Source organism: Eucyclogobius newberryi, unplaced genomic scaffold, assembly GCF_026437365.1.
Source record: "Eucyclogobius newberryi isolate DKJ021-1_F unplaced genomic scaffold, fEucNew1.0.hap1 SCAF_4, whole genome shotgun sequence".
In the NCBI taxonomy this organism is placed as follows: Eukaryota; Metazoa; Chordata; class Actinopteri; order Gobiiformes; family Gobiidae; genus Eucyclogobius; species Eucyclogobius newberryi.
In genome coordinates, this window is record NW_027316056.1 from 29,056,929 (window position 1) to 29,064,988 (window position 8,060).

Below are 8,060 nucleotides of genomic sequence, written 5' to 3' on the forward strand. Positions count from 1 at the left end.
AATAATATGTTGGGGCGAATACGTTCAGGCCTGTGTAAACAATGTGTGCGTCCACATTGTGTCAGCTTGTGTTTCCAGTGACTCCAGCAGCAGCAGCAGCAGCAGAGCTAATAACACACAGGGGGGACGTGATCAATACTCACCCTCTCTATTCCATTTCACCACATCACCGCTATCACTACACACCATACACATGCTCGCCGGACAAGCCCGTGAACACAGCAGACACGGGCGTAAAACAAAGCACCTCTCGCGAACACGTGTAGCCAGAGGGCCGGAGAGGAGACCCGCCATTAATATTTATCCACGCTGCGTCCGTCGCGGGGGCGGCGGAGACGAGTTACGGGGGGCGAAAGGCAGGGGGCGTGTCCGTACAGAAAGACAAGCTGGCGATTCCACCTTTAAAAGAGTGCAGCAGTCATGGCAAGCCGGAGAAAGCCAATCTGCCCATTAAGACTAAGTGGACGTCTATTAGATCACGGAGGTAACGGAGGTGGGCATTTACCATCAGTCCGACTCGCCTGCCCCCGTGCCAGCGCCGTGTTCGCGAATCATGAGGTCATTGTAGCGCGCAAGACGGGGCAAGACTCGGCGACTGAACTTTTTTCCGCTGTCATCGTGCTGCCTGAAAAAGGGACTTCGAAATTGCGACGTACGTTTCATTCACGCCACATAAAGGAGCCCTGAAGCGCTTTAGTGGCGAACAATTGATTTACACAATGGTCACACTTTAACTGGCTTAATTCCTTTGCAACTTAAAACAAAACAGTCAACATAATTCAAATTCAAATGAAAAGAAAGCAAGAAGGAAGTTGTCTTGATAATGTACATATCTCTGACCTTTATGTTACCACGATCTGGCTCCAAAGTCTACTACACATGCAAAGTTACAGTCTTTTAAAAAAAAGTTTCCAACAAAACTCACTCAAAGTTGTACTGATTTCAAAGTACGCATAAATAAATAACCACATTACCCGTCTACAGTGCTAGCTTAACATTTTCAATAGCTGCTACAGTGTGCACAACTGCGATCCATCACCCCGCTGCATCGTAACGCAACCCTCCAACCCAAACATATTTTCATCGCCGCAAAGAAAGCAAACTTCCTCCTCGACAAATGGCATTGAAATACAGTACACTGCCTGCTCGTGCGCGAAAGAAAGTGCCTACTCAGCTGCCCCACGCACCTCATCAAAAACGCGGGGCAATTAAAAGACTATCAAAGACCTCCACCCAGTCCTATGAGATCAAACATTCTCTCTCGCCCTGTGTCCCCTTCTAGCCCTCCTCCTCCTTCTCCCTCCGTCCCAAGCGTAAACCCCCCCTCGTTCTTATCACCGCGGTACACTTAATCCTCTCGCTCTCTCCTCCCTCCTCTTGCTCCGTGTCCCCCCCCCCCAAGTCCCCCAGGGTTCGCCGCTAAAGGCTAAAAAAGGAGGATGCACATTTGCCACTTGCCTGCGACACATAATACGAGGGGGCTTGACGTCGTCGCTCATCTGTACCGCACGCGCCGCCGCGGAGGAGAGGAAGGTGGGTCGGAGTTAGCGAGCGGGGGAACAGTTGGGGGTGGGGGGGGGTGTTAGTGTTAGTGTGAGACGGAGGTGCGTAGTGGCGAGGGTGGGGCTGGGAGTCTAAATTAACACTTGACATTCAATCCGGTCAGGTCCTTAATTGGCCCGGGCCCTTTCCTGAGAAGGCAATTTTCTTATTCCCCAAACTGCCCCCCGCGCCTCGCCATGTGCCCGTGTCATCTGTGTTTGCGAGGAGCGAGTGCAAGTATGTGCCGGAGACAAACTGACAATGAGCGCATGCATGTGTTAGCGTGTGTGCGGGAGTCGCGGCCCCCTTTGCTCCTGAGAGAGGGGCCGCCGGTCCCTTCCCTCTCTCTAATGAGGTTGGATGAATTAGCGCTACGTGACATGATTTCCACAGTTCCTCCCTCCCTTTTCCTTTTGTCCTCTCCTCACAACCCTGTTTTTTTTTATTTTTTTTTTATTTCCTAGTGTGACAGGCAGCTGGTGACCGAAAAAATGCCAGGAGCAACCCCGCGGCTCTGGCCTCTTATGCTAGCTAGTTTATACACAAACACATCGGGCTAGGTGTGATCCGCACAATGAGTTCTTCTTTTTCCCCCCCTCGCATCTTCTCGCTTGCACTTTCCCCGCGGATCCAGTTACACTTGATGTTATTACAGCTTTCAACCTGAGAGGTATTAGGCTTCCTTTAACAGATCTGACAGCATTTACAACACGGCCAAGTCGACGCCTCTAATCGCCCCGGCTGCGACTCCGACCTATTACCAATTGATCTCACTGAACCCGCGTTTCGAACGATGCACAAGCTTTTTGTTCCCCGCCGTTTGTCATCATCATTTTCACCCGCGACGTCCTCCGACACAAGATTAAGTGCCTTTATTTTCATGCCGTTTCCGCCGTAAATCTCGCGTTATACTTTATGTGACAGCGTTACATGCGCTCCCCCATTGATCACGTCGGATCACCTTTAACCTCGACGAGCCCCCTTTTTATCCAGGAACAAGGTGGTAAATTTATGAGCGTGATGGCCGAGCGGAAGGGGAAAAAAAACATATCGTAAATCTTGGCGATAAATCCCAAGTTGCCGCTCTTTACAAAGCTATAGACTGATCAACAAGCTGTGAAGTAATGTCTCCGGATGAAGCGGACAAAAGCCATGCGTTTGGAAGGGGAAACATATCAAATGGATTAAACGGCTATGAAATATTTAATGGCAACCAAAGTCGCAAGCACCGACATAGCACTTATCGCTAGAGTGTGTTTCCCGACAATGAGCGAGGCCGCGCCAACACACCAACAACAACTTCAGATGCATTTTCCACCTTTTACCACGCTTCTGACGCGACAAGACTTCTCACTTTGCTCCGTTGTTAAGAACCAAAGGCGCAGAACGAAAGGCGGCACGGCGGGTCACGCTCGGTTAGGGGAGGTTAAGGAAAGTAGGAGTTGGGGGGTGTACAATTTCTGTCTGGTTACCACGGATACGGGGTCAGAGCCATCAATGTCCATCGCAGGGAGCTAATTAGATCATTTGTGACTTAACTGACATTATGGATTGTTAGAAAGTGAAGTGGCTCAATATGGGATCAGAGAATACAGATTTTCAATGCTGGAAAAAGGCAAAAGAGAAGGAGGAGAGGGAACGCATCAAGGTTTGATATAGATAGTGATATTGAGCAAAACGGTCATCCAATCTTTCAGTCTTTTAGTAATGAAAAGGTATCAACTCTCAGCATGGGGTTTGCTGGCATGCAGTCCACACACGTTTGAATCTCTATTGGATAAATTATGTAATAGTATGAACTTCTTAATGACAGTGTATGCAAAAGTACTCCAATTAGAGGCCCAGTTGAATAAATAAGTCTTCAAATAGTTTCTTTTTTGCAGTGGAACGTTAAAAGCTTTCTCAGTTCTTAAAAAAACCCAAAGCCCGAATGGTGGCAAAGGTGCTGTACAAAAACGTTTAACAATTTCAATACCTGGACAGGGCATGACATAGACAGGGCATAAAATGACAAAGAAACAACGACTTTTTTACAGCATGATCAACTTTCAAGCGAAGTCCTACAACTTTCTGAGGCATTTCTGCTCAGCGACAACTCACACTCGCCGAGCAGCCCACACAAAATCGCAGAGCCACCCGCGAGCGAGCCAGGAAAACACAAGCAGTGGGATGCCAAGGCAGCTGCGTTTTAACGGTGGCCATTAAACATTATGAATCCGCCATCTTTCCCCCGTCAGCAGAGCGCGCAAACAAATGCTTACATATGTTGCGCTCCCAACACAAAGTAGCTAATGAGCTCGCGAGTTGAGAAGGGTTAAAAACCGCGCTATTGTTCGGAAGCAATTTGCACGGCACGCATTAGGCAACATGCAAGTGGGTATCTCCAGTGAAAGGAGTTGGATTTCTGCATGTGCGTGTGTGTGTTTAGGCCCCGTGCCCACCACCGCCTGTACCACTAGCCTCCCTTCTCCAAAAACTCCCCAAGAAATCCTCCCTGGGCCGGGCCTCTTGCACAAAACTCATACCCACACCAAGATAGATGGACAGAAACAAAAACAAAAAAACGTGTTCTTTGGATTTCTGCATTTGTGAACTCCAAGCTGGAGAAAGTGTTGTTCGGTAACACAAGCGCGGTACAAACACACTGTACTGTACTCAGTATTAGAGAGAGGAAAAGAGTCAATTGTGAGCGAAATTACAATCATTATCCATAACCAAAATAAGCCCGAATGATGATGGCTTCAACAATAATAATAGCAATCTACTCGGGAGTGCTTTTTCTGAAAACACCGGCAGCAAAAAAAATGAAAGGTCGGCTTGAGTGTGCATGGTAGATATTGACAAACAGGAGTATCTTTCTATGATTTTATTAACGTTCTCATAGGAATAATAATGCAATCTATCAAAAATGTGCTTGAATACGCTTGAAGAATCACACAAATGTAAAAGGAATGTATAATTAAACACAAAAGACCAGAAATATCACCTTTGTTTTGAAGATTAGACTTTTTGTTGGCGGAAAATAACTTCAAAATGACCATTTCTTTTCATATTCTACTACAGGATATGCTCGAAAAGTCTTCTGGTGATGGGGCAGCAAGAGAGAGAGAGCGAGAGGAGTAGACTTGGGTAGCAATGGGTGGGGGGTCCTTAAAGTCGGATGTAAAAATAGTAGATTTGCCCGTTGCGTTGGCGCGGCTCCAGTGAAAACAAAAAAACAGGAGTGGAGGAATAACAGGAAAAGGGAGAAGCGGCGGTGAAAGTATGGCCCTAGTTCCTGTCACTTAGCGCAGGTCACACCTAATGTCACCTTCCTTTTCAGACGGGAAGAACGCAACAATGTCTCGGCCATGTGGGCTTAAAATACAACGAAAATAAAAGGTTTCCGCTCGGCAACTTAAACAGCAGTATGTGCTTGGAAACTTGCGGGGGAACTGGGAAAACTGCAATACTAGGTGGTCTCGTTGGCAGTTGAATCAATGGCTCGGTTAAATAAATGAAAAGATGAAAAGTGACAACGGTATCACAAAATTCCGTTTTAAAAGTACAGGTATACGGCAATTTTGGCAAACTCTGTACTCCAAACTTCAATGTTTGCTAAACCGGTGCGACTTTATGATAACTACACCTGATTTATCGTCAATAAAGCCGGAACAAGGACCGAAATCATAATGAACAAATGGTTTAATGAGAATTATTCAGACTTAGTGAAGGGGCTATGCATAAGATTTAGGGTATTAGTGAATAAGCTTGAATTATTGTCAATAAACAATTTGTTCATAATTAAATAAGTCTTTATTAAGGCTATTATGAAGTGTCGCCGCTAAACTTTGATAATAAACATAATCTTTTTCAAGCTACAAATAGAATCACACATTGCATTTCAGGCTTATCCAGATGTGTGCCTCAAGTATATTTAGTGTGAGCTGTAACAGGTAAACACACACACACACACACACACACACACACTGCTACACAATGGCCCTTTAAATCTGCTTCAAGACATTGCCTTCTTCTCTGGTGCCAAAGTGTGGGTCAGTGAACTCAAAGCTGGACCTCTCCCTCCTCTCAACACGTCTCTGACCCCTGGAACCTACCGCCATGCCACACACACACACACACACACACACACACAGATACACACACATTATAACGTACACTCAAGTCCCTCGCATAACTGTCCGGAGCTTGGTGACAGCTGCTAGCATTCCAGCCATATCCAAGCAGAGAGGGAGCATCTCGTGTGTGTGTGTGTGTGTGTGTGTGTGTGTGTGTGTGTGTGTGTGTGACTTGTCCCTCTCATTAGCGAGTGGCGGGGCGGTGACATCCTGAGCGAGTGGCCCTTCAAAACGCACACTTCCTCTTCACACCAAGCCATTTCTCCTCGCTGCAGGAAACCGAGCGCCCCCAGACACAAAAAGGTTAGCACGCTTGGTTGAGAGAAGATTAGCGAGAACGGTTTGGACAGTGGTTCTCCAAGTTTTTGCATCAAGTACCATCTATGGGAAAATATTTGGCCTTCTGAGTGTCACTAAATTTAAAACAGGTCCAAAACAGGACTAGCTCCAAACTAGGGCTAAAACATGTGTAAAACAGGACTATTCTAGCTCCAAACTAGGCCTAAAACATGTGTAAAACAGGACTATTCTAGCTACAAACTAGGGCTGAAACATATGAAAAACAGGACTATTCTAGCTCCAAACTAGGCCTAAAACATGTGTAAAACAGGACTATTCTAGCTACAAACTAGGGCTGAAACATATGAAAAACAGGACTATTCTAGCTCCAAAATAGGCCTAAAACATGTGTAAAACAGGACTATTCTAGCTCCAAACTAGGCCTAAAACATGTGTAAAACAGGACTATTCTAGCTCCAAACTAGGGCTAAAACATGTGTAAAACAGGACTATTCTAGCTCCAAACTAGGCCTAAAACATGTGTAAAACAGGACTATTCTAGCTACAAACTAGGGCTGAAACATGTGTAAAACAGGACTATTCTAGCTACAAACTAGGGCTAAAACATATGAAAAACAGGACTATTCTAGCTACAAACTAGGGCTGAAACATGTGTAAAACAGGACTATTCTAGCTACAAACTAGGGCTAAAACATATGAAAAACAGGACTATTCTAGCTACAAACTAGGGCTGAAACATATGAAAAACAGGACTATTCTAGCTCCAAACTAGGGCTAAAACATATGAAAAACAGGACTATTCTAGGGCTGAACTAGGGCTAAAACATGTGTAAAACAGGACTATTATAGCTCTAAATTAGGGCTAAAACATGTGTAAAACAGGACTATTCTAGGGCTGAACTAGGGCTAAAACATGTGTAAAACAGGACTATTATAGCTCTAAATTAGGGCTAAAACATGTGTAAAACAGGACTATTATAGCTCTAAACTAGGGCTAAAACATGTGTAAAACAGGACTATTATAGCTCTAAACTAGGGCTAAAACATGAGTAAAACAGGACTATTCTAGCTCTAAACTAGGGCTAAAACATGTGTAAAACAGGACTATTATAGCTCTAAATTAGGGCTAAAACATGTGTAAAACAGGACTATTCTAGCTCTAAACTAGGGCTAAAACATGTGTAAAACAGGACTATTATAACTCTAAATTAGGGCTAAAACATGAGTAAAACAGGACTATTCTAGCTCTAAACTAGGGCTAAAACATGTGTAAAACAGGACTATTATAACTCTAAATTAGGGCTAAAACATGTGTAAAACAGGACTATTATAGCTCTAAACTAGGGCTAAAACATGAGTAAAACAGGACTATTATAGCTCTAAATTAGGGCTAAAACATGAGTAAAACAGGACTATTCTAGCTCCAAACTAGGGCTAAAAAAGGACTACACCTCCTAAAGACCAATCTAAAAGAGCACAACAATTTGGATAATCAGATTTTACAGTCCTTTTGAAATGTGCCAAAATGTGCTTGCAAATGTTGTAGTTCAGATCTAAATATTGCTTAACACCTACATGTTCTGTAAAATTTTATGCAAAAGTGCAAAAAAATCACCCTTTTTCCTTATTTGAAAATGTATACAAAAATGTATTTCAGTATTTTCCTATACAACATATAGCCGCCACTCTTTCAACATGCATGATTCTGAAAGTGTGTGTCTGGGGGTAATGACCTGCTAAACAGATGAATGGATGAAATCACATGCTTGGTTGTGTCACTGTAAAAACAAGTGTTTCTAAATAGGCTTATTGTAAACGCACGGGCGACACGCGGCAAGCTAATATTTAATGTTTTTGATTGAGATTATGGAGGTTGTCTGTTCCGCTGTCGGTGGTTTATATAGAAGGCAAATTTGGCTCAAACTTTACAGTAGTTCTTCATGTAAAACTATCAAGATGCAATTAAACAAGTGATGTAATAACTTGCTGTCTTCACAATGAAAATTTAACAAAGAGATGCACAATTCTGAGTAAAACACAAAAGAATGTAGTGTGCAATATGACAACAATACTACTTAATAAAGTTATATCTCACAAAAA

At 43.9% G+C, this 8,060-nt stretch overlaps 2 protein-coding genes across 4 annotated transcripts in view; one reads left to right on the plus strand and one right to left on the minus strand.

The window, feature by feature from the left end:
• bnc2 (basonuclin zinc finger protein 2) overlaps positions 1-8,060 on the minus strand; it is a 212,574-nt gene that overhangs the window by 97,943 nt on the left and 106,571 nt on the right. The window lies entirely within an intron of this gene.
• The window catches only part of sh3gl2a (SH3 domain containing GRB2 like 2a, endophilin A1), a 364,709-nt gene that overhangs the window by 72,188 nt on the left and 284,461 nt on the right, over positions 1-8,060 (plus strand). The window lies entirely within an intron of this gene.